Below are 27,261 nucleotides of genomic sequence, written 5' to 3' on the forward strand. Positions count from 1 at the left end.
ATATTCCTGCCCAATGTATAAATATTTCCTGTTTTTTTTTAACTAATACACAATACAGCAAAATGTGAATGCCTTTTTCGACCTTGGGTTCACCATTACTTCAAATGAGTAATAAAGTTGCATACTCTTGCAAATGTTTCATGCAAAACTAAGGAGGGACTCTTGACATTTAGGACCAATTCTACATCTGAGCTGCCTGTACACTTGCTCTTCACCCTTAGTGCTATCACTTGCCTTCTCTACATCTTGCCCTCTTTCCCAGTTCCTTACTTTCTTAATGCCAAGTGGCAATTTAAAAGTTAATGCAAAGAAATATAGAGAACCCTACCTGACAAAATTTCAAAGGAAAAGCACACAACAAGGAAGACAGCACTTAACAGCAAAAGGATAAAAGTAACCACAGCACTCGTAAAACTCAAAAAGCAAACAAGTAATAACTAAGGGCAATAAATATGGTTGCTTGAAATGCTGGAATGTATAACAACTGTGAGAAGAAAATGAAGGCGTACATCATTGCAAAGTTATAGGCAATTTATATGACAACTTTAGTGTTGCATTTTGTTTTGCTATTATTCAATGTACACCTACCTTCAAATTCAGTTATTCACTGTGGCCTTCAAACTTTATGACACACCCGCAATGTGATCTGTGCAGTTCTGAAAACTCTCCAGTCTCCATAAGAACTTAACATTAAATTCAGATAGAAAACCACATATATCAAGACAATCAAAATCCACAGCCACAAAAATGTGTCAACTGATAAGTTTTTACAAATCAGATGACATCTTTTTAATAAAAAAATGCAAAAATAACATGATAATCTGAAGCTACATTGGGTAACTAGTCACAAAATATAAATCAAAGATGAAATACTCAGAAACATATGCAAAAATAAGCAGTCTCCCTAATGAGTCAATATATTCAAAAGGTCCGAAAACAGAACACCATTAAACTCCTGTATTTTGCCTTTGCATAATCTCTATTGTTGATTATTCAGTGAAGTGGCAAGGTTATACATTGGATACCTTCTGTGTCAGTAAATTTAGTTTAAAAAAATGCACTTACATGCCCATAGTGTTTTTATGTCATCCAGCATCTGTTTACAGCAGATACGATCATGAGCGATGTGTTGACATGTTTTGGAGTCCAACAAAAAGTATGAAGCTCCTATATCTGGCTGGATTCCCAATATGTAATTTGTTTTTCATTACACAGAAACTAAGAATTAATGAACTAAGGGTGGAATGACGGGGTACTTTGCCAAAGTAGACTTATACACAGCAGCAGTATTTACTTCAATTTTAGTTTACTAACAGCAGCAGGAATACTGCTCTTTCTTCAAGCCTCCACAGCAGTGAGAAACCGTTGCAGGGCTTTCCAACAATATCAGCATCTTGATGACATTCTGGTGAAGCATCAGTCATCTTGCTTTACAAGCAGGAACACTTAAATATTTTTTTCATTGTTTGCACTACATTTCCAATACATCACCAGTCCACAGCAACATGAAAAGACTGCAAATACTGCTGATTTCTGAAAATTCAAAAGGTAAGGAGGACCACTGAACTTGATCTTTAACCTAGACCTCTAGTCCTACAGTGCTCTGCACTCTCCACAGTCTCCAGATCTAGAATAAAACTCAAAGACAAGCAAAAAAAAAAAAAAAAACTACAAGAAATGTGTCCAAATCTGACCATCAAATAACTGAAGCACAATCCTCCCCCCAGGCCCCAAATCGCATGGATGACACAGGTAGAGGGAAGAAATGTGGGTATGTTGAAGAGGATGTTCACAAACCACCCCATGTCTACCATTATTCTTATTACATACTTTTTGTAAATAAGGTGATCCTGTCCATCCTATTCGAGCAAGAGGACAGAGTCTTTAGCTCATACTCTTGACACAATTAATATTTACTATTTATTTTTATTTAGGAACAAGCAGGCACAACACCAGAGGGTAAAGAATCCTGTGGTTATATCCAAATACCAAAAAACAAGAAATAAAAACAGCATCCACAGGAATCAAGCAGGACGATCCACAGTATAAGTTGAAGAATGAAAATAAATATAAAAATGAAAATAACGCGGACTACTCAAACAGTCCAAATTTATTGACAGTAGTAAGCGCTTTCACCATTCGGCTTCATCAGACATAAATTAAATAACGACAAGTCATTTAAATATTCAGCCCTTGCATCTCATTGGTGACTATAGTAATAACGTCACTAAATAGGGAGCTTCAAAATATATAATAGAGATGTTCAAGATAAAACATACATTAACATCTCAATAGAATTAAATGTGTTAGTAAACACTAGTACAAAACATAAAAATGACTAATATCATAAATTCAAAACAAACTACATAAATAACAATAACAATTAATGAAGCAATTGGAATAAGCTCATGAAATAGCTTATTACTACCTACTGTTAAAAGGTAAAACCAAAGATCATAACAATGAAAACTGCAAGGCATATTGAGTTAGATACATAACAACATATAAAATGCATATAAGGGGTGCATTTTATATGTTGTTATGTATCTAACTCAATATGCCTTGAAGTTTTCATTGTTATGATCTTTGGTTTTACATTTTAAAAGTAGGTAGTAATAAACTATTTCATGAGCTTATTCCAGTTGCTTCATTAATTATTATTGTTATTTATGTAGTTTGTTTTGAATTTATGATATTAGTCATTTTTATCTTTTGTACTAGTGTTTACTAATACATTAACATCTCAATAGAATTAAATGTATGTTTTATCTTGAACATCTCTATTATATATTTTGAAGCTCCCTATTTAGTGACGTTATTACTATAGTCACCAATGAGATGCAAGGGCTAAATATTTAAATGACTTGTCGTTATTTAATTTATGTCTGATGAAGCTGAATGGTGAAAGCGCTTACTAATGTCAATAAATTTGGACTGTTTGAGTAGTCCGCGTTATTTTCATTTTTATATTTATTTTCATTCTTCAACTTATACTGTGGATCGTCCTGCTTGATTCCTGTGGATGCTGTTTTTATTTCTTGTTTTTTGGTATTTATTTTTAATTATTTATTTTACATTTGTTTACTGGGATAGTCCGACTGGACACAGGTCATTTACAGCGGAGGCCTGGGGAGAAAAATTAGATTAACATCAACATGGTAATACAAACAACCATATAACAGTGATAACTAAGGGAAGTACAGACATAAAAAGTCTCATACAATCCAGTCTAAACAATAAACAATGCATCAGCAGTAAGTGAGTAAATTTACAAAGAGTCTCATACATTAAAGCTTTAACACTGATTAGTGAGATAGGATAAAAGAATGAAAAATCATATGATTAGACATGACATATTATGCAACTTCAAGTTGACAGTAAGATACCTAACTGTAACATACATACAGTAGAGATAGCAGGAAGGAAGGTGTAAAGTATGCTGAAATTGGGAGATTCATGTGATGCATGGACATAGCCATGCATTCATAAGATGTGATTTGACAGCATTTTTGAAATGTGTGTTAGTGGGGGCAGAAGTCAGAGAAGGGAGGAGGTTATTCCAGGATCTAGCTATGGCATGAGAAAAAAGAGCTTTCCCTGAGTTGTTGTTAGCTTTAGAGATGCAGAGGAGGGATTTCTCAGTAGATCGGAGAGGACGATTAGTTCTGTATGGAGAGAGTAACTGGCTTAGTGCTGTTTTTTTTTTTAGGATGTCTAACAATATTAAAGGCAATGACTAGCTGGTGGTAACTGAGTAGCTGGGGAAGTTCTCATATTCGTAGTTCCCTTAGAGATTGACAGTGATGGGTTTTGAAGGTGCAGGTGTTAGCAAACTTGGCAATTTTATTGTAACATGATTCAAGTCTGGTGAGATCAAGTTTTCTGACTTGGGTAAGAACTGGAGCGGCATACATTAGAGTGGAGAGTGGATGGGTTTGGGCTAGAGTAATCCGTGCCTGTTCTGAGAGGAATTGTTTATGCCTATATAGGGTTCCCATTTTTTGCGGACCTTTTTTATGTTTTGTGAGATAGGACATTGAAGAGTAGGTTTATGTCAATTTCTACACCAAAGAGTTTGGTAAGGTCAGACAGAGATATGATGGTACCATTTTTAGAAGAGATTGAAATGGACAGGGGGTAGGTATAGATTTGCTGGGGTAAAAAATAGCAATTTTGTCTTACTGGGGTTTAGTAATCCAACTTTCTACAGAACTGAAGGATTCTTGTGTGAGTTGTTTTAGAGTGGAAAGTGATGGAGCAGAGCAGATAAGAGTTGAATCGTCAGCATACTGTATAATGGAGGCATGCTGGGCGGAGGTGTGTAGATTGTTGGTAAATATGGAGAAGAGTAGTAGGCCTAAAATCGAGCCTTGTGGTACGCCTATCGTAGCTGGGAATAAAGGAGATTGTATGCCTTCCACTGAACTGACTGCTGCCTATGTGACAGATAGCTTTTAAACCAGGCAATAGTGGAAGGGGCAAAGGATAGGGAGGCCAGGGGAGTCTAGAAGTTTGGAGTGTGAGACCATATCAAATGCTTTTTGAGAGATCTAAAAATATTGCTGAAACAAAATTATTGTTATTTCTATGAAGGCTGACCTGGTTGGTGAAAGAAAGGAGAGCAGTTGTTGTGCTGTGATTTTTCCGGAAGCCATGCTGTGTGGAAGAGAGAAGATTGTGTGTGTTTAGGAATTTCATGACTTGAGAGTGAATACATTTCTCAAGCAGTTTAGATAAGAGGGATAGAATGGCAATAGGACGGTAGTTTGAGAATTAATAAGAATTGCTACCTTTATGAAGTGGTATAATATATGAAACTTTCCAGAGTTGGGGGATGTAGGCTTCCTGCATCGAGCGGTCGATGAGGATAGAAACTGGGTAAGATAGGGATTTGGCAGCAAATTTTAGGAAGTTGGCTGGTAGACTGTCAGCTGCAAGGGTGGTTGGCTTTAGTTTTAGGAGGAGTTTTTTAATAGTGGAAATGGGAATTGGTGAGAGAGCAAAGGAGGGGATATTGTTAGTGCATTTGGTAGGCATATGTGTATGGTTGTTATTGGATACCTGGGAGGATAGTTAGGATGGATTCTGATTACACTGGGATGCTATGTCTTTGGTATTGTCTGAGGAGGGGGCTGGAGTGGTAATTTTTCCTGGTTTTAGAAGGGAGTTGGTAGCATGCCAACACTTTTGGGGGTCTTTTGTGTGTTTGTTTTGGACCCTGAGGAAATAGTTCTTTTTGTCTAGTTTGGTTTGTTTCTTGGCCTGATTTCTGAGTTGTTGGTAATTTTGTTTGGCTATGCTAGTTTTATCCCTTTCCAGATTTTCCAAGCTTTATCTCTAGACTTTAGTAAGGCTCTTGTGTCCCTACGCAGCCATGGTACATAGTTTGCCTTGACTCTGATTTTTCTAATGGGTGCAACTTTGTTGAGGACATTTAAGAAAGTACTATTAAAGTATTCAATGGCTTGGTCTAAACCTAGGGTTAGTAGTGGTTTCCAGTTTAGTTTGTTTTAGAGTAGAGTTTAGCTCCTGTATGTTTAGTTTACGGTCATCTCTAACTTGTCTAAAGGTTATGGGCTTGGGTATGTTAGTGCGTTTGCGTAGGAGAAAAACGGGGAGATGGTCACTGAGACCATCTGGTAGATAACCTGTCTGGTAGCTTTGTTTGGGGCAATTGACTAGTGTCCAATCCAGTTTAAGACCTAGAATCTAAAAAAGAATCCTAGCAATGCAAAGATCTGTGTGTGCTGAATAGCTTGCAACTTATATTTCCTTAATAACCTTGCATGGATCCAGAGATATGAATATTTGTTTGAAGTGTGAGGCCTAGACTTGATTTTTGGCAAAATGCTCAGGATGCAATTACTGGGAGTTAAGAATACAAATCTCCACAGCTCCACTAAAGTGAATGAGTTAAGAGTAAGAGAAAAATGAATTTAAACTGTCACAAATAGAATAATTAACATTTTTACAAATGAAGCCTCTGCGATTGTCTCTCAACACTGCACAGCTGAAGAGTGGCAGAAGTGATCTGGAGATAGTCAGGGAATTTACAGCACTGTGGGACTTGGACAGGATCTGATAGTCTGGGTAAGGTTTTGTTAATGAAGCTGAACTGTGCTTGAGGCTATGTTCTCTTGTCTGAGGATGACAGAGATCATCACCTTAGATCTTGCAACACTAACCACAGCCACCAAATGTCAATACAACATAACAGAATTGGGAACTTCCATGCAAATGCCCGCAATGACTCAAATAAAACATTTTCTTTTCACTGGCCCCACAGTGATCTGTGCAATTATTTTCTGGGAAAAGTGCCCCCAGCATCCCCTGAAATTAGTGGACCTAATAGTGTTCTTCGGGGGGGGGGGGGGGTCCGCAATTATTTTGACATTATCCTTGAGAAGATGGGCTTGCATTTCCCAAATAATTTAATGATTTTCTTTCTTTTGTTGTGTAGTATATTTATGGCTGTGGACCACCAGGGTCGTTTGTCTTTGAATTTTCTATTACTTGGTTCTTGTAAGGACTGCCAGCTGTATGCATTTTTTTAAATGGGTGCAGGATTCTTTAGTGAAGCTTGCTGCTGTATTAATGTCTGGGAAGGTGCAGTCATAAATGAATTTTGATATTTCATCACATAGTAGGTAGAGGCTGGCATGCCTGTAGTCCTTTAATTCATTGGAGTTTGTTGTAGGAGCTTTTGGAAGTCTGTCACAAGTTTATAGTGCAAGAAATGTCTATATTGGAAGAATTGGGTCAAAAATGATGCATCTTCTAGTATATTTATTAGCTGATGATGTAAATTTTTGTTTATTAGGTCTAGGAATTTTTGTACATATCCTGCTTTGGAGAAATAGGTGCCACAATTTATTGAAGGGTAGTTAAAGTCACCCAAATTAAGGGAGTTTTTTGCTAACTGGGAGATCATTTAGAACAATGAGGAATCTTACACGGTCATTAGGTGACAAAGAAGGCATTCTGTAACAAGCTATTAGTTGACAATTAATCCTACCTAGACTGATCTGTAGTTTAACACATTCAGTTTATGTGTCTCTAGGGACCTGTCTGAGTAATATGTTCATTTTCATTAAGAAATATGGAGAGTACAGAGGGAGTGTTATCTTTACATTTAAACCAAGTTTCTTAACTGCACAGATATGGATGTTTTCTAAATGTATTTCAAGATCAGGCAATTTATTGTGCAGACTTCTGGCATTAAGGAGAGCCACACTGATGCAATCCAATTTTGGGACTGATATGTTATTTAGACTGGAATGTCTGTCAATTGCATTCTGCCTAAAAAAAGGAATAGGAGAGGAGTAAAGGCTTTAGCCAGTAAGGGAAAGCCTTGAAATGACAGGTGCAAGCCATCTTTAGTCATGCAAGCTGGACTGTTGAGCATCTCATCACATGCTGACATATACTGATCCCTCTGGAATAAAACCAGCTATTTAGCCAATTCTTGAAGTCAATTTTATATATATATATATATATATATATATATATATATATATATATATATATATATATATTTTATCGAGGCAAAATATGAGGCGGAGGAGGATTCCACTCACAACTACCGTCTTACTTACATTTGTAACATACCTGGAAAGTTCTGACATGTCTCTCTGCATATTCCTCAGGGCTCTACATATCATGTCATTCCCTCCCACATGCACCCCTACTATATCATCGTATTTGTCAAGAATTAGCTTTCCTTAGGGGCCCCTGTAATGTCAGAGATCCTGGCATCTGAAAGACAACTTACTGTAACACTCTCCTCGTCAAGTCTTGTGAGTTAAGAGTCAGTTTGCCAGACAACAAAATCACTTACCACTAAAATATTTTCATTGCTGTTATGCTTCAAAGTGATAGCTTACGATTGTTTTTGCTCAAGGTGACTATTTCTAGGTGGTTTGCAAGGGTGGCCTGACTTATACTGAGACTTAATCCTCTATTTCTACGAGGCTCTGGAAGTGACTCTCTAACAATCTCAGCATAAGCCATCTTGGTGTGATAACAGAAGCACTGTGGTGGATGTGTATGAAGCTTAAAGGGTACATTTATAGGTGAGAGGTATTTACACTTCTTACACATGTAATTAGTAATGCTGAGTACAAGTTCAAAAGCACAAAGGTAATAGCGTAATCAAAAGTTTAATATCCGCTTTCGTCAGTGGACTTACGTTTTAAAGCATAATAATATTAGGGTTACAAGGGACTTGTTTCCTTTTTTTTTTACTTTAAATGAACAAGGTTTTTTGTCTTTTATTTGTTTTATTATACAATTAATTGAGGTCTTGACTACTGAGTACAAGTTCATTACCTGTGAGCAAAAGGCAGTTTTGTATACGGTCTTAGGAGACCTAGTGCTAAAATAGCTGGCAACAAATGTAAAACTAGCAGGCTAACCTTTCATCTTGTCCAGTACTTAGGTGTTTAGAGAAGTAAAAAAATACAGTCAGAGAGGGTAAACTTCCCCATTTGATCTTCTAGTGCTCACTAGTATCAGCACATAAGATGGGACAGGGAAGGGTTAGACTTGCAGCATGGGCAAGTAACTCTAGAGCACAAAGTTTAAAGCAACAACACAGACTGGCTTGGTGGATACACTGAATTCTGGGTTTAAGAAATACAGTGGGAGGTCAAACAGGTTCATAGGTGGGTACTAGGCTATCTGCCCGAAGGCATTTCTAAGTCTAGCCAGAATGTGTTGGCTTTCGCCGCCCCCTTGGATTAGTTCCCTGTGCCACTGTCCAGCAGAGCCACTGAAGTGATCCCCGAGGTAAACTTTCTGCTTCCCATCCACTCGTTAAGGTTTCTATTGAAGAATGTTAGCGAGGAGCTCTGCCTAATGCAGATTGGGATCTTGTTCCAAAGCATGGGAAATCTCTGGGACAGGAATCTATCACTCCAGCACGTCCTATTTATTGTTGTGGTAAGGTTTAGATCCCTAGAGCGTGTGGCTCGAGGGGATAAGGTTTTCTTTAGGTGGAGCATGTCCATCAATTCTGGGTAGGACATGGCCTTGTATGTCAGGCAGAGATCACCTCTGAGTAGGCGGTATGCAACCGAGTACAACTGGAGTTTCTTCAGTCGAGCTGCATAAGGCATCTGTTTGAGGCCATTGATCTTCGTGAGGTACTTCTGTGGTCTTTCCAGCTGTTGCAGGTGTCTTGTAAGGTATATCCCAAATGGGGCGTTGTACTCTTAAGATGGGTCTGATGAGTGATGAGTAGAGGGGCACAATGACCTCTTTTGATCTGGATGCGAACCCTTTTGTGATTAAGTGGGCCACGTAGAAGGATTTTCTAACCACTTTGGCAATGTGATTATCAAAGGTGAGATTACCATCTACTTGGGTCCCCAGATCCCTTATTACGTCTTCCGTATTTAGGGGACTACCACCTATGTGGTAGTTTGTGGGTACTTCGTTTTTTCCAAAGGGGATGACTATGCATTTTTTGGCATTTAGCTTGAGGCCATGATTTTGACACCAGGTATCCGGTCTCAGTGAGATCCTTTTGGAGAATGTCTGTGTCAGCCGGAGAGTCAATTATAGCCCCTAGTTTGCAGTTGTCTGCGAACTTGGTCAGCCACAGTCCTCCTGTGCTTGCCTGTACCTCTGAGAAGAATATGCCGAACAGGAGGGGTCCTAGGACTGAGCCCTGGGGAACGTCATTTGTAACCAGTTTAGAGTCGGACCTAGCTCCCGCAACTCTCACCATGTGGGTTCTGTCCGTGAGCCAGTTGGCAACCCATCTTGTGACGTAGGGGTTTATGTTCAGGCTGGTGAGCTTGTCTATAATACCAGAATGGGGAATGGTGTTGAAGGCCTTAGTGAGGTCAAGGTAGGCTGTGTGTATTTAAATAGTTTAAGGTGAGTCTTCACAAAATGATACTTAACATGCTTACTCAGCAGCCAATAAAAATAGAATTAACGCATTCTTGAAAAACATATGAAAGGTGGCTACTGCCCTGGCTGAGTAAGTTTTTTGGTATGAAAGGAAAGACTGACACTGCTTTTCACATCAAAATCCAATTCAATTAGCCTACTACCTGGACATAAGGATTTTTGAAATCTTTGATCCTAATCTCTTGCCTGAAAATGAAATGAAAAACAGTCTTTTCTAACTGTTTTGGTTCTGTCCAGATAAAATAGAAGCTGCCTTGCGCTCAATTGTTCAGGTTAATCTAGAATTGTCCATGGTGAACACAAAGAGGCATCAGATACTGATGAAAGGCTGTCTTCTCTACAGTAAATATGCTCAAATACTTGAGGCAGCTGTCCATTTTTATGACCTGTAGCACCTGAGCAACCAGTCTGAGTTTGCAGCAGAGTTGCATGCAAACATGGCAGATTACCCTCATGCTATGAGATTACATTTGTAGAACTCAGAGAAGAAATGCCCTTCCAGCATTTATCTAAACTGCTTCTTGGTTCCTTAAACTAAAGACAAAAAGTGATGTGTACTACTACAACTACTGACACAGGTAACCACTGGTAGGCTTTGTGTTTGCAAATCTTTGGAAAAAAAAATGCGTCTTCTTTCAAAACTGGTTACCCTGTTGCATTTATTGCTTATCTTCATTCTGGATTCTAGTCATGAAGAGCAGTTACTGGTGCCTTAACAACTTAAACTGGACATAAGCAATCTTTGTCAATGGTTTCTCTTGAGGTGATATATAGTTATTTATTTTTTCCTCAAATAAGTAGTTATTTCAGTACTTGCGTATTATCGCAATCACATTTGTTCTGTTGTGTAATTCATTATGTTTACAAGACAGGGCTGTATGTGTAAGTGTTACGGGCTGTGTAAACTCCGAATTACCTTTATTACGGTTTTCTTGTGCAAGTGGACCAAGAAGAAGAAAGGGAAGTGGCCCTTTTGCAGATGAGTGCGAGAGGGACACCGTTTGTCATACATTGGGTTTTTTCACTAAGAATGACAGCATCCAACCCTGTGCTGTACTAAAGTGATCAGTACAGCAGGGGAAAGTACAGCTGTGTACACTTACCATAAATGTAGATGTTAGAGTGTATTCACTGTTGCAGTCATCACATTTGGGTTATCCCTGCCAAGGTAGCCCTCTGCCAGCCCGAATACCAGAGGCTTAGTATTTCTGTACCGGTTGCTGTCACTTGAGGACTGACGTCAGGTCATCAGTAGTATAAAGTAAGGCAGCCGACCCCATTACATCAGTTTTTCTTGCCCTAACTTGTCAGGAGCTCCAAAGTAGGAGGCCGAGTTCTGGTGGAAGAACCCCACCAGTGGAAAATAAATACCAATATATCCCTTGTAAGTAAAGAAAGACAATAAAGGGGGATGGAGGGAGGGGAACAAGGACTGCAACAATGAATACACTCGAACATCTACATTTATGGTAAGTGTACACAACTGGACTATGTTCTTCATGTTTCACTGTTGCAGTCATCACATTTGGGTAGATTCCCAAAGCTGAGGAAATGGGTGGAGGCAGTCAAGGAAACTAGGGGCTGGCTAGGATGCCCTGCAAGACTGCAGAGGCAAACCCTGGATTTGGAGAACAGAGGCAGCTGGTAATGCTTAGTAAAAGTGTGAACAGGTGTCCAGGTGGCAGCCTCCAGGATGTCCCTGGTGGGGACTCCTCTTAGGAAACTGCAGAGGTGGAGGTTGCTCTGGTGGTGTGTGTCCTGACCCCCTTGGGGGAGGCTTTCCATGCTGTTTGTAGCAGAAATAGCTGCAGTGTGCTATCCATTTGGAAATGGCTTGCTTGGAGATGGCTTTGCCTTCTGCCCATGTAGCAAAGCTAATCAGCAATTGATCTGACTTTCTGAAGGATTTAGTCCTGTCCAGATATAATCTGAGCTGTCTGTGCACATCTACAGTGTAAAGAATCATTTCCCCCTTGTTCTGGGGATTAGAAAAAAAGGTGGGCAAATGAATGGATTGGTTGAGAGCCACACTGGACACCACCTTGGGCATGAAGGATGGGTTAGTTCTGAGGGATACCCTGTCTGCATGGAAGATGATGAAGGGTTCCACAGCCATGAGTGCTTGCAGCTCAGAGACTCTTCTGGCTGAAGTGATGGCCAGAAGGAAAGCGGTCTTCCAGAAGAGAAATTTTAGCTCTGCAGAAGAAGCTGGTTCGAAAGGGGGCAGGGTGAGCTTTTCCAAGACAAAGTTAAGGTCCCAAGCTGGTGTTGGTGTCCTTCTGGGGGGCCCCAAGTTGCTAGCCCCTCTGAGGAACTGCTTGATCAAAGGGTGTGAGAAAAGGGGCTGCTCAGTGGGAAAATGAGCAGAAATAGCAGAGGCATGAATTTTTATAGAAGAGAAAGAGAGACCACTGTGTACTAGGTCAGATAAGTAATCCAGGATGAGAGGGATGGAGGGCTGTGCCGTATTGGCTTCCTTAGCCTGGCTCCAGGTACAGAACCTTTTCCATTTATCTGCATAAGACTTTCTGGTGATAGGACATCTGGTCTCACGGATAACATCCAGAACCTGTTTACTGAGGATGGCAGATTGGTTAGGGAATAAGCCAAGTTGCCAAACTGAGTGTTTACAATTTGGGATGCATGAATTCCCCTTCCTTCTGGGTCAGGAGGTTTGGAATCTGAGGAAGAGGCCATGGAGGCAGTGGGGGCAGGCTGCTCAGCAAGGGGTAAAAGTGCTGTCAGGACCAGTCTAGAGCTATAAGAATGGTCCTTGGTTTTTCCTCCCTTATTTTGAGCAGTACCCTGGGGATAAGAGGTAGGGAGGAAAGGCAAAGACCGACAGACTGACCCAGGGGAAGGACAGCGCATCCACTTTCCAGGCCATGCAGTGATGCTCTCTGGTGCAGAATTTTCTGAGCTGATGGTTGGTTTGGGAGGCAAAGAGATCAACCTTCGGAATTCCCCATTTCTGAGTTATTAGGGTGAAGGAACTTCTGTTGAGTTGCCACTCATGTGGGTCCAGAAGGTTTCTGCTTAATTGGTCTGTCAGAGAGTTGAGAGAGCCTGGTAGGAATTGTCCTAACAGGTGTAGCTGCATGGAAGAGGCTGTGAGCCAAAGGGTCATGGCCAGCCTGCATAGAGGGTAGGAGTGAGTCCCTCCCTGCTTGTTGATGTACCACATCACAGTGGTGTTGTCTGTTTTGATCAGGAGAACCCCTGGAGAGAGAAGGAGTTTGAAAGCTATCAAGGCGTGCTGCACAGCCATCATCTCTCTTTAACTGATGTGCAGAGGGATTTCCCGAGGGCTCCACTGGCCCTGTATGCACCTGCTGTCCAGGTGTGCACCCCAAGCGTAGTCTGATGCATTTGTGGTGAGGGTCTGGGTGGCAGGGGGTGGGGAGAAGGGCAGTCCCTTGTTCTGGCAGCATGTTGCTGCCCACCAAAGAACTTCCTTTCTGGGGCAAGGAATTACAGGTAGAAGAGTTTCCAGGTCTTGAGAGTGTTGACACCGAAGGCTCTTTAGGTACCATTGAAGTTTCCTCATATGCAGTCTGGCACATGAAATGAGTAGTATGCAAGATGCCATGAACCCTAGAGCTTGCAGGATCTCCCTTGCAGATAGCTGGGGCCTGGTGGCTAGTTGAGAGAAGTAGGCTGTCAGGAAAATTTGTTTCTCTGGTGTAAGGAATGTCATCTGGGATGCTGTGCCCAGACTTGCTCCCAGGAAGGTTATCCTTTGGGTGGGCACCTGTTTGGATTTCTTTTCATTGATTGTGTACCCTAGGGGGGTTAGTAGGGTCTTTACAAAGGCCAGATGCTTGAGCCGCTTTTCCTAGCTGCCTGCCTGAATAAAGCAGTCATCTAAGTATGGGTAAATTTGAATATTTCTTTGTCTGCAAAAGGCAATGGCCAGTGCCAGACATTGGCCTGACGATGGATAGTTCTGGCGTTGAACAAAGCACAGAAGCGACAACGGGGGATGTCGTGGTCTACGCCTAAACAAGTGACGCAGTAAGAGTGGAAGTCTCGGCGTGGTATTTGCTTTCCACAGGCGAGACAATTAACTTTTTCTGACATTGGTTAGTGCAAGAAAAAAGGATTCCCAATGGGGTACTCAGCTTTAGAAGACTTCAACTTCAATTGGGAGACAAAAACTCAGGTAGCGGCCGACCAGCACTCGTGCGAACCGCTTCTTCTTTAGGCTCCATGGCAAGAAAGACTGATGCAATGGTGTCAGCTGCCTTACTTTATCCTACTGACGACCTGACGTTAGTCCTCAAGCGACAGCAACCTATGCAGAAATACTAAGCCTCTGGTATTCGGGCTGGCCGAGGGCTACCCCGGCAGAAATAACCCAAATGTGATGACAGCAACAGTGAAACACGAAGAACATCTGCAATCCTCCTTGATGTTTAAAGGAGGATCTGGAAAATTAAGGTCCTTGTAACCCTTTCTATGTTGTTTACTACTGCAAAAATTGGTGGTGTACTTTCCAAACAGTTACTATGCTGTTCGCTGAACAGAGAAATACCTTTCCCAGTGTTGTCATAGGGGGTCATCACTCCACAGTGTCATTTCACTTTCACAACTGAAAAGTGCATTCCTGCAGAAAAAACAGTGCCTGAAACACCTGCAAATGCTGATCATAATCCTTAGAAATGGGCCAGAAAGTTTACATTACTTTCACAAATGGCATGCATTACAGCATGACATAATGCTAAAAGAAGTGTAAATCCCTGACTCTCAATGTACAATCGTACAATGGAAGAAAATGAGAAGTTATGTTCTTACCATAACGTTCCATGTTAGTTGTCTTCTTCTCACTTTCTTTCTTGCTGGATGGGTTCGGAGCCGATCCTCGGCTCCGACTCGGCCTAATACTAAAGCTCGAGAGCTATTTTTACCGGCTCGAGGCTATGCTATGTCCCATAATGCTAGGCATCATATACCCAGATCTCGTTTGATAGCTAACACTATGGACATATATGTCCCACCACAACAGAGAACAATCCACCAAATCATAGATACAAAAGGGAGAAGGATATATATATCTATATATATATATATATATATATATATATATATATATATATATATATATATATATATATATATATATATATATATATATATATATATATATATATATATATATATATATCTATAAATATATATATAAGCCCTCTAGAAGAGCTAGCAAAAAAAGAGGGAGCAAGGGAGCTAGCTGGGGAAATTACTGAGGTGGCAAAAATTCTCACAAGGTACTCTAGATCTCCCAGGCTAGAGGGACGGAGGGTGGGAAGCAAGAAAGAAGGCGAGAAGAAGACAACTAACATGGAGCGTTATGGTAAGAACATAACTTCTCAATGTTAAGTTGTCAATCGCTCCTTCATTCTTGCTGGATGAGACAGCGTCCCTAGCACCTAAATCCTGGATGGCTCAATGGAACAAACTCTTGAGTACCGTGGAACCAAAATCAGCCCGACTTCTGGAGGCCATATTGAGCTTGTAATGAGAAATGAAGGTATGAGGAGAGGCCCAAGTGGCCGCTGCGCCAATGGAATCCATTGGCAATCTTGCCTGAAAGGCTATTGAAGAAGCTAAAACTCTGGTTGAATGGGCACTAGGCTTAGTAGGAAGTTCCCTGTTCCTCAACTGATAGACCAACATGATAAGACAGGACAACCACCTGGACAAAGTTACCTTAGAGACTGGTTGGCCTTGCTGCCCCTCCACATAAGACAGGAAGAGCTGGTTTGATTTTCTCATTTGCTTAGTTCTATCCAGGTAGAAGCGTAATTGACGGTGAACGTCCAAACAATGTAACTTTCGTTCAGCTCTATTGGTGTAATTTGGGAAGAAGACTGGAAGATCTATGGTCTGATTCAGATTTTTCTCTGAGATTATTTTGGGTAAAAAGGATGGATTAGTCCTAAGTGACACTCTGTCTTTGTGAAAAACAAGATAAGGAGGGCGAAAGCAAAGGGCTTGAAGTTCCGAGACCCTTCTTGCTGAGGTGATGGCTACTAAGAAGAGTGTTTTCCACGAGAGCAACTTCAACAAACAAGAAGCCTCCGGCTCAAAGGGAGGAAGAATTAAGGAAGACAGTACCAAATTTAAGTCCCACGGTGGGGGAGGGTCCTTAACCAGGGGCCTAAGTAAAAGGGTTCCTTTTAAAAAGGCTTTGCAAAGTTTGTGGGACATGATGCTGGTCTCTGACAAGCCAATGTGGAAATTCGCAATAGCTGCCAGTTGAACTCTGATGGTAGCTGAAGAGGAGCCCAATCGAAAGAGTTCTGCTAGAAACTCTAGAACTGTCTGGACAGGAGCCGTAAAGGGGTCCACGTGCTTTTCCCCTGCCCAGACAGAGAAACGCTTCCATTTGCTAGCATAAGTCTTTCTGGTAGTAGACTTGTGAGAAGCAAGGATGATATCACGAACTGGTTGAGAGATAAGGGGAAGCCTGGCTAGGGTTGGAAGCGGAGTAACCAAGCTGTGAGGTTGAGAGATCGAAGGGACTGATGCAGCCTGCCCGATTGATGGGTCAGAAGATCTGGCACTGGGTCCAGATGCCAGGGCTTCTCCAGTAGATGGCATTGCAGGAACGGAAACCAAATTTGTTGAGGCCAGTAAGGGGCAATGAGGATCATCCTGGCTCTCAAGGCAGCTGCTTTCTGGATTAATTGAGTAATCAAGGGAAAGGGGGGGAATGCATACAGAAGACCCCGGGGCCAATCGTGAACTAGAGCGTCTCTGGGGGGTAGACCTGGGAGAGGGAAGAGGGTGAAGAAATCTGGGCACTTGCTGTTTAGAGGTGTAGCAAAAAGGTTGCAGCAAGGCTGACCCCACCTTCTGAAAATTCTTTCCGCTACTGTCTGGTTGAGACACCACTCGTGAGGCATGAGAATGGCTCTGCTCAGTCTGTCTGTTATGACGTTGGACTTCCCGGGAATATGCGTTGCTACCAGAAACCGTTGAGAAGAGATCGCCCATTGCCAAAGTCCGAGTGCTTCTCGACATAGGGGGTAGGATCTGGTTCCGCCCTGCTTGTTGATGTACCACACTACAGACATATTATCTGTTTGAATTGCAATAGTCCCAGTTGGTAGAGAGTCCCGAAGGGCCTGCAATGCTAAAAGTACCGCTCTCATTTCCAAGACATTTATGTGCAAGTGGTATTTGAAGGGTTGCCATGTGCTCTGGACTGTCCTGCCCCGAAAATGCCCCCCCACCCGATCAGGGAGGCATCCGTTGTCCTGTGGCAACAGGAGGAGGAAGGACCACAGGTCTGCCCTGGAATACTTGAGGGGAGACCGTCCACCAAGAAAGGTGTCTTTTGCATGACTGAGTGATTAGAATGGCGTGTGACATGGGGAGCTGCTGAAAGGACCACTGGGAAAATAGCATCCACTGCAGGATCCGCATATGAAAACACGCTAGGGGGAGTAAAGTGATTGCTGCTGCCATGAGACCAAGCATTTTTAGTACAAATCTGGCTTGGACTCTGGTCTCCTGTAATAGGATCTGAACATGGTTGCGAATGTCTGAAACTCTTTTATGGGTAGTTTTGCTGAGAGCTCCACTGTGTTTAAGATGGCGCCTATGAAGGTAATAGACTGACAAGGCGACAATGCAGACTTTTAGAAATTTATAGAGATACCTAGCGCGTTGCACGTTTGTACAGCATAATCTCTGGATTGGAGTAGTTGATGCCTGGTGGTGGCAGTAAGGAGCCAGTCGTCTAAATATCGAAACACCTGGAATCCTTGTCATCTCAGGTGAGCTGCAACCACTGCTATGCATTTGGTAAACACCCTGGGGGCTGGAGTGAGGCCAAAGGGCAGTGCTCTGAATTGGTAGTGATTGGCTCCCAGCCGGAAGCGGAGAAACCTTCTGGAGCGCCTGTTCATCTTGATATGGTAGTACGCCTCCTGAAGGTCTATAGAGCACATCCAATTGTCCTGACCCAGAAAGGGTAGAATGGATTGTAGCGTGACCATCCGGAATTTTGTTCTTTGAACAGACTTGTTCAGGCTGCTGAGATCCAAAATAGGTCTCCAGTCCCCTGTCTTTTTTGGTACCAAAAAAAACTTGGAGTAGATACCGGATCCTTGTTGGTCTGCTGGGACTGGCTGGATGGCCCTTTTTCTTAGCAGCTTTGAAACTTCTAGTGCTGCTAGATCCCTCAGATCGGGTGGAATGTCTGGAAGGGGCCCTTTTGGCTGTTGTGGGGTGTGAGTAAAGGAAATTCTGTAGCCCTCGGATATGATCAACCGTACCCATTTGTCTTGCGTGAGGGAATGTCAGGCTTCTGGGTACAGTGATAGTCTTCCCCCGACTGCCTCCGAAGGTGGACAGTCGGGCAGCTCCTCAGGGGTGCTGGAAGGGTTTGTCAGAGAAAGATTCTCTGCTACCCTGATTCTGCGGACCCCCCCTGCCCCTCAGGCGGCGTCTATTATTGTTCCCTCCTCTGCCTCTGGAGGGAAGCTCACCACGTGCGTCAGGCAGTACTCCCTGAGGTTTGCGGAACCACATTTTCCCACCCTTCTGACCCTTAGGGTATGGTCTAGAAGGGGTAGAAAAACGGACTCCTACGGCAGAGAGAGTCTTGCCTTCCTGCTCGCGCCTGGTCAAAGTATCCTTCACTTGAGGTCCAAACAAGGCAGAACCGTCAAAGGGGGTGTTAGTGAAAGATGCCTTGAAGGGGTCGGCAAAGTTGCAAAGCCGCATCCAGGCGTGTCTCCTTAGAGCAACGCCCGTGCCTGCAGCCCTACTTGCTCCATCAGCGGCATAGGAAATGAGCCGCATGGAGGAGTTTACAACAGAGTTCAGGGTCCCTAGCTGGGAGTTGATCTTTTCCTGAGACCCCGCAGCTGATGGGTCCTGTAAGGTATCACCTAGTACTTTGAGAAGGTCTCTGAAGATGGGTGAAATGGCACAAATAATTCAGTGAACGCATGACAAAGGTCGCTAAAGAAAACATCCGCTTGCCGTACCTATCCATAGTCCTAGATTCCTTATTAGGAGGATGGACAGGAACTGAAGGGTCAGCCAACTCCTTCTTAGTGGCCGCCGCCGCCACCACCATGGCATCAACGGGGACGCCCTTAGTGAGAAACTGCTTGTCCGAAAGGGCTGTAATAAATTTTGTGGGCCTCCAGGGAATTGGTTAGATAGTATCCGGAGCCGTCCACGCCTTCCGAGCCACCACCTCCATGAGTGGGTCGAAAGGCGGGGACACCCAGGAGGTGGAAGGGCTAGAACCGAATGCGTCCAGGTACACCGACTCGTCCTCAGAAGGGTTGAGGGCAGACCAGTTCCCCCTCTGTTTAAGGATCTCTAGGATGTCAGAAAATGAGACATCCTCAGAGGGGGACCTTGGGGACCCTTCCGAATCATCCAGGTCGGTGTCAGATGTCACTGACTCCGGGGAGTCCACATGCTTCCTCTTGCATGTCCACTTCCGAGGGGGCTCCCCCGCAGGATCAGGGGAGGCCTCAGAAGAGGAGGATACACCCAATGGGGCAACCTCGAGCGTTGGTTCTCCACGCTTAGGTTCGGGAGGGTAGGCAGAGGCCGAAGCAGACACCACGGAAGGAGGGGCCGATGGGGCCGACCGTGGCGCTGGTATAGGAGCCAGCACGCTCCTCATGACCTCAAAGGTGCCCCTATCATGGGTGAGGAGGGACCCAGCTCCGAAGAGGTGAGAGCTCCTCCCGGCACCGAGAGGGATGGCTCCGAGGTCGATATCGGGGCCGAGCTCACCAGCGCCGACGCTTCGAGAGGGAGAACGGGGTCGGACAAGGGTTCGATACCACTCGCCCCTTCGGAACCGACGAGGGAGTCCCGGCGCCCGGATCCCTCCAAGGATGGAGCCAATGAAGGGATCAGAGCCGATGAAGGAACCGATAAGGGTGGAATCGGTTCCGACACCCCCACGGTACCGACCCCAATGGCCTCCGGCTCTGAGCTCGAAGGACTAGTCGGAGGAGGAACTGGAGCAGGCGTTGGGGAAGCCGCTGTTTGTTGAGACGGGCTGTGCAATAACTGGGTGAGCGCCTGCGACTTCAAAAGCCTACTGACCACCCTCTCGAGGTCGTGGTCCGAAAGCCTGGAAGATCTAGAGGAGTGAGACCTATGGCTCCGCTCCGACAGCAAAGGGGACTTCGGAGTCGACCTGACCGACTCCAATGAAGGAGATCGGGAGCACTTTCGGCTTGGAGACAGCTCCGACACCAAGGTCGGAGCCGACTGAGGCCTCGATGTATCGGTTCCGGCCGGAACCGACGAGGCAGAAGAAGGTCCGTTCGGCGCCGGCTCCGGACATGGAGCCGACGGTTTGGCAGGCTTAGAAGGTTTTCCTGACAGAGGCTTGGTAGGAGAACCTTCGGGCTTCAATAAGCCCCTTAAGATGAGCTTATTTCTGCATTCCTGCAGGACTCTTGGTCTAAAAGCATGACAGATGGAACAAGAGTCCTGCAGGTGCAGAGGGCCCAAACAATACACACAAGAAGTGTGACTGTCTGTCAGGGACATCTTCTGACAGCACGAGTCAAACTTCTTGAATCCCAATATCTTGGTATCCTTAGACATGGTACCACAGGAACGGGACAACAAAGTCTAAACAAGTATACAAACACAACACTTGACAGACACTCTTAAAGTTACTATAATAAAACAAAATTCCACACACACACCTACTAAAGGAACCTGTATAAACCTACTGTACAAAACTACTATAAAAAAAGGGGGGGGGGGGTAAAGGCCTAACCACCTTAAGGGTGGAAAATAGTAGGAAAACTACTAATAAAGGGAGGGAAGACTAGTCGGGAGACTACTAACACTACCAGAAAAAATCTAGGGAAAAAATATCAATTGAAAACTAACTATAATTATAATAAATTTTAAATACGACCTGGAGCCGGTGAAAACGCAACCTCGTAGCTGAAGCGGCAAATGAGATCTGGGTATATGATGCGTAGCATTATGGGACATAGCATAGCCTCGAGCCGGTAAAAATAGCTCTCGAGCTTTAGTATCAGGCCGAGTCGGAACCGAGGATCGGCTCCGAACCCATCCAGCAAGAATGAAGGCGAGACTGACAACTTAACATCGTCCATTACATATCCATCAAGATGCAATCAGGTGATACCAGGGTGGTACTTCGTGTTGTTTTGTAAGGTCTGACATTTCTGAAACTCATGTAAACGTTTTGGACATTAGTAAGGACTATTATATGTCGGCTGAAGTGTTTCAGGAAGTCGTCTGTCTGCAGGTATGCTCTGTTCGCAATCGCGAAAATATGGTTGCGATAATACAGAAGTACCATTATTTCTTAAAGAAAATAAATCATTTAACCCACATACACTTGTCTTATTTGAAGTCTAAGTACATACGTCATCCATGCCACAGTTTTCATTTAATTTATAGCATATACAGTACACTACAAAGATTCGATACTGGACAGCAGTGTGTTGGACTTAAAAACACAAGTATCAAAATGCCTATGATACAATACTCAAGTGAGCATATCATAACAAACATTCAACCCCTTACCCATTCACAAGCGTGTCACCATATGGACAATGACAAACTATCCAGTAATTACTTCAAAAATATGGTGCCAGACTCTTCAGATAATACACCCATTGTCCAGTCCTCACAAACAATTCTCATTAAAAGAAATCAGAGGCATATTGTTAGAAAACTGTCTAAAACTAAGGACTCTCGTTCAGCATGTTCACATGGTATTCCGCTGAAAGTTACTAAGGTAGCTGTACAATCTTTGGTGATCCCATTAACTTTGATTAGAAGTACAAGGAGATCACCTGCACCAACACCTCCTACATGTACAGAAGCTAACCTCATTCCTAGCTATAAAAGGAGATATGTCACCCAAGACAAACAGTTTTAGGCTCAATGCAATATTAAATGTCATCAGCAAAATTCTAAAGTGTGCAGTCTAGCAAAGGTTCACTGAATAAATGACTCCAAACAACAGTCTGAGTGAAAAGCAGTAGAGCCTTCAGAGAAGCCTTTCGGACAATTCTGTTGTTCCAGTTAAATCTGAATACATCAGAAAAAGTCAACCAAGATGACTTCAGAGTAGCCATACTTCACAACTTCTCCAAAGCATATGAACAATAGTACTAATTTACATTCTACTTATTCAGGTTAGTACAAAAAGGTCTGCACAACAGCCTACAAGTGGTAGTTTCTGACCAGTGGTCTACCCTGGTAAACAAAGATATCTAAAATGTTTTAGTGGTTACTCAAAAGGCACGAGAGAAGGTCAAATGGGGCAGCAACCTACAAACTAACCCTCAAGATAACAAGGGAGTACCCCATGGTTCAATCTCAGGCCTTTCTTACTGAACATATGTGACAACTCTTTATGCACATATTGTGATGATTTAGCTGTGGTTCTATATGCTGACAACATAACCTTACTATGTACCACTGTTTATCAGTAACGGGCCAAGAAGACATGGCAAGACAGTTTCACAGAACTTGAATGCTGGTTAGCACACACCCATCTGATAAACTCTAGCAAACAAAAAGGTATTCTGCTGTGCAGTAACTGCTAATGGCCCTCACATGCACCATCTATTACTACATTAATAGAACTTGGAAACGAGGTGTAATGTGCAGAACAAATTAAACATTTTGTTGACAATTTTCTGTTCGTTAATCATCAGATCGTATCATGTAGCAAAAATTCTTACAAAATGCTAGAAAGTCTACACAGAATTAGGACTCTTTTGTACCCTACCTTTAGGGCAAAGCATTCTCTGTCCTTACTATTGTCAAAACATCTCTATGGCTGCAATGTATATGCTGGCCTTATGTCATAGTTACTTAAACTTAAATAGTATAAATATTACTTTGCCAACTATAGAACTCACCACTATAACCTCTTAGCAACATTAGAATGATCCAACTTAAATCACGTTAGACAAAATTCAGGTCACCCATGCATTTCAGTTTCTGATTCTCCATGTAGCAATTGCGTTAAGAAATGGTATACCCCAAGAGGAAACACTTTTCTTCAAGTGCTTTCTAACAGATGTTATAGCAGAGGATGCAACTTATTTGTTGAGACAGCTTTTAGAAACTTAAATCAATAAAGTCTGGAATATTTCCCCGTGGAACATAAGGAGTTGCAATACAAAGGCAGCCTTAAAAATGAATCCTAGCATATTCTGAACATTCATAACAAATGTATTAAAGAAGCTGTTTGCCTCCATAAGGAGGTGAAGGGCAGCTACAGCAAATCATGTACGACTGCAGCAGCAAATCATGCTGCTCTGCTTCTGGACTTAAAGGGCAGCTTATAAAGTCTGGAGAATGTGTGCACAGTGGTCCAGCTGGCTACCTCTCAGATAGTTGGGATTGATACATTACTAAATGATGCTGTGGGTGTTATTGCTTTGGTAGACTAGGTTCTCACAGGTCCCACAAAAGCTTTTAAATTTTCCTCATAATAAAAACACAATGCAATTAGCTAGTCATTTAAACAGCGTTTGCCTGGAGACTGACCTGGCTGTCTGGCACACAGGATACAAAAAATGGCCAGAAAGAAAGAGTGAGCTCCACTGCCTTTGTTCTACAATACCAGAGCATCTGCACTGCCTGTGTATATATAGTAAAGACGATACTTTTTCTCCCTTGTTTTGAAGGGTAGGACACAACAAGGCACCGAATCTGTTTAAGTGACAATTGAAAATATCACTCGAGTATGAAAGAAGGGTTAGTTCTAAAGCTCATTGTATCATTGTTAAAGATAGTGTATGACTCTACATATCAAGATTTGAAACTAGATGCTAGAAAGGTTGTAGAGAATTAGGACTCTTCCGTTCCCAACCTTTAAGTGCAACACTTGCTTCTCTTTAGTATTCTCAAGACTATTCTATGGCTGCAAAGTGTGCAACAGCCTAGTTTGCCTGGAAAGCTGTGAAGCATTCCCTGAAAGGAAGAAAAGGCTTTCATCTCTTATTCTGTAGACTAACCAAGATAATAGCCACCAAAAGTAAAGTCTTCCAGGACAAGAATTAAAGTGTAAAGTAGCTACTGAGCTTACAGTGTCATAGACCATTAGAGTTAATTCTTACAGCACAAAATTAGAAACTGCTTCACTGTCTAATGAGTAGATAGGGAACAGTCCATGAAGAAACATACTGCAATTGCAAATAAGTTCACTTTAATGGAAGTCTACAACAAACCATTCTGAGAAAGTTCTAATATGTACTGCAAAGCTTCTGGCGTTGTAGTTCCTGCAGGGAGAATGCTTCTTGAGTTATCTCGTACAGAGAATCCCTCTATAAGGATATTAGGGTGAAAGTAGAAAGATTGTACGGTGTAAACCAAGCGGCATTCTCTTTGCAGGAACAACAAATCGAAAAACTTTGAAGTACTTAGCAGTACCTAAATCAGGAGGGAGATGCAATGGTCCCTCCTTGCTTTGATGGCAAGGCCCACAGTTGTCTTGCTACAGTGGGGATGCTCAGGTACTTTAGCAATCAGGGAGAGCGGTGTAAAGGAGATTCCCCTCCAGGCCTCCAGTGTATGAAGAAGGCATTTACTGTTCCTGCTTCTTTGCAAGAGTGTCTGCAATTCCTTCAACTGGCCATTCTTTTCTGAAGTGAAGAATTCTAAGTCCTGTCTTTGGCCTTTGGACTTGGACCTGCTCAACTTGTCTGCCATTGCATTCAGTTCTGAGGGAGTACAGGAGGTCTAGATGGGAGGCTTTATCACAGACGATCAATGCCAGCCTGCACAGTTGATATAAGTGAACACCCCTTTTTTCTTTATATAGCACATTAACACAGTGTTAAGTGTAATCGCTTTCAGAGTCTCTGATTGCTAGACTGCTTTGAAAGCTCCACCAGGGTATTATCAGGATGGATGCTATTTGCAACTTAGGGGGTTCAGATACATTTAGGCTGATATGACTGTCCTCTGGGCCAAATTTGAAAAGAACTGCCCCAGCTGAAGGTGTTGACATTAGGAATGAACCTGCTTTGCTCTGTGTCTATTAAGGAACCAATGCTTTTGTCTTCTATGTGGTTGGACTTAATTTAATTCAAAACTCAAAGAAACCCAGGCTGGTCAGGCAGTGAATTTCTTCACTTGGGTAGCCTGAAGTGAACAGTTATCAAGGTATAGGCAAATACGACTCCCTTGAGTCCTACAGATGGGCAAGCACTGGTGTGGTAAACACACTGAGCTCAGTGTATAGGCCAAAGGGCGAGAAGCTGTACTGAAAATGTTCATAACCTGTCCTGAGCCTCACATGACACCATTGGTCTTTTGTTGCTGAGCATGTGCACATATGCATTCTCCAAAGCTAAAGTCATAAACAGTACATGTGACAAAAGGGAATATAAGAAACATCTGCAGAGTCAACTAGTTAAATTTGGTTACCCTTAGGAACTTTTTCACTGAAAAGGTGACACAGGCTGAGCTAGCTGTCAGTAAGGTGGATGTCTGACCCTTGGAATATGGCCCTGAAGAAAGGTAGATGAAGGCTCTTCCTCATGGGAAAGAGGTCTTCCCAGAAAAATGTATAACCAATGTGACTTCAGAAGCCTCTTGTAATGGAACAGCTAGGTTATCTTCCATATCTTCCAATAATGCAGTAGAAATTTGTGAAGGATGACCTTTTGTTGTGGGCAATTGAACACCAGCATCTGGCCTGGAGGTCTCACTTACTTTGCCACAGGCCAGTTGCACAGGAAGAAATCCCACTGTCTGTTTCTAAAGGACTCTGAACTGGTGGGAACACAGCTAAGTAAAATAGAAGTTGTTGTGATCAGGGCGGAAAACGCAATGCCTTAGCAAATTAAATGCTATAAAACCTATGTGGGGCTGAAGGGGTTGCTGAGGCCTTTCAAGTCCTGTCTACAGATTCTTTTGCTACAAGCTTCTTGGGTTTGTCCATGTTTTGGTGTCTCTACTCCTTCTTTAGAAATATTTTTTTTTGTTTTTGTGCATTTGCAGAGGCTTTTCTAATGGAAGCTGCAGGCATCCTTTGTGCTGACACCACTAAGTTGTTATATTTCAGCACTATGCAACCATTATTATCCAAGGAGTATTTTCTTATTAAATTATAACTCAGTAGAAACAGACGGAGGCTTGGCAATTCTTCCCAGGCAAAAAGGCACTGCAGATAGCAATCATTGATTGGAATTCATCTTCCACGGGTATACATATTAACATTTTTTTTCAGGGACTTCAAGCACCTCTGCAAACATTAATCCCATAAAAATCTACATTCAGACAATACTAGAAGCACAGGCAGGGAAATTTATCAGTTCTAAAACAGTAAATTCTAAAACTGGGTACTTATTTTTTTCAGGAAGCCACCTTGAAAATAATGCAGATAAACTTTTTAAAGTAATCACTGCTTGTGTCAAAAAACACCAAAAATAGCATGTGATGCTCTCCCATTTAACTACATACTGGACTGATGTCTTATGCTAGGGGATGAGTCCAGCTCTATTCTGTGCACATCTGGCTGATATCCTGCTATGGCTAATTCCCATCAATAAAGAATCAGAATGAAGTGAGACAAAAGGTGATAAAATTCAGAGTGTAAGAAGGCAAAAAAGACAATGAAAGAATCAAAGGAAATAACGATATGGACAGCACTGAAAGCGGACTGCAAATCAGACAAATATGTCTGTAACACAAAGCAAGCAATCATTTCTTTTCTATTTTCATATCAAAAAAGCAAGCCCAAGAAATAACCTAAAAGTAGGTAGAACTACCACTTCATGGAGTGCCACCCAAGTGAGGCAGGGTACGAACAAGAATATAATTGTCACTAATAAATACTTTAAGGTTTAGCATGAGAGCACTGCAAAATAACCAACATACCAATGCACTGCTTAAATGTAATGGAATGAGTCAAGGGTTGGGGCATACCAGTAGTCAATGGAATTTCTTGACAGAAATGTTAATGGTCTCAGTTTAAAGCCATCAGACCTTTTCTTTCTGAAAAAAAAAAAACGTGGAGCAACCTAATCCGTCTTTCCCCATGCTTTGCTACCCAACACTTCCCCAGTTCATTTTTCATCATCTTTGTGCTATTTTATACATTGTGAAAATGTTGTCGAGTATATGCCCGAAGACCACCTAGCTCCTCAGCCATTAATGTTCCTAACACATAAACGACTCATTAGAATAGGCAAGCCCCACATTGTTTTTTTAATTTTTAGATCCAATAGAGGTACTACAATTAGTAGGCAGATTTGCACATAGGGTGAAATGGGAGAAGAATTTAAGAGGTAATATACTGTGCTTACTGGGCTCGTCTCTTTTCAGGGGAGAACCAAGGTG

General features: G+C 42.5%; 1 protein-coding gene across 1 annotated transcript in view; it reads right to left on the reverse strand.

Annotated features, from left to right (window-relative positions):
- RNF43 (ring finger protein 43) overlaps window positions 1-27,261 on the reverse strand; it is a 1,798,873-nt gene that overhangs the window by 241,266 nt on the left and 1,530,346 nt on the right. The gene's annotated exons all lie outside the window — the stretch shown is intronic.

Source organism: Protopterus annectens, chromosome 13.part0 (assembly GCF_019279795.1).
Source record: "Protopterus annectens isolate FY-2018-M chromosome 13.part0, PAN1.0, whole genome shotgun sequence".
Lineage (NCBI taxonomy): Eukaryota > Metazoa > Chordata > Ceratodontiformes > Protopteridae > Protopterus > Protopterus annectens.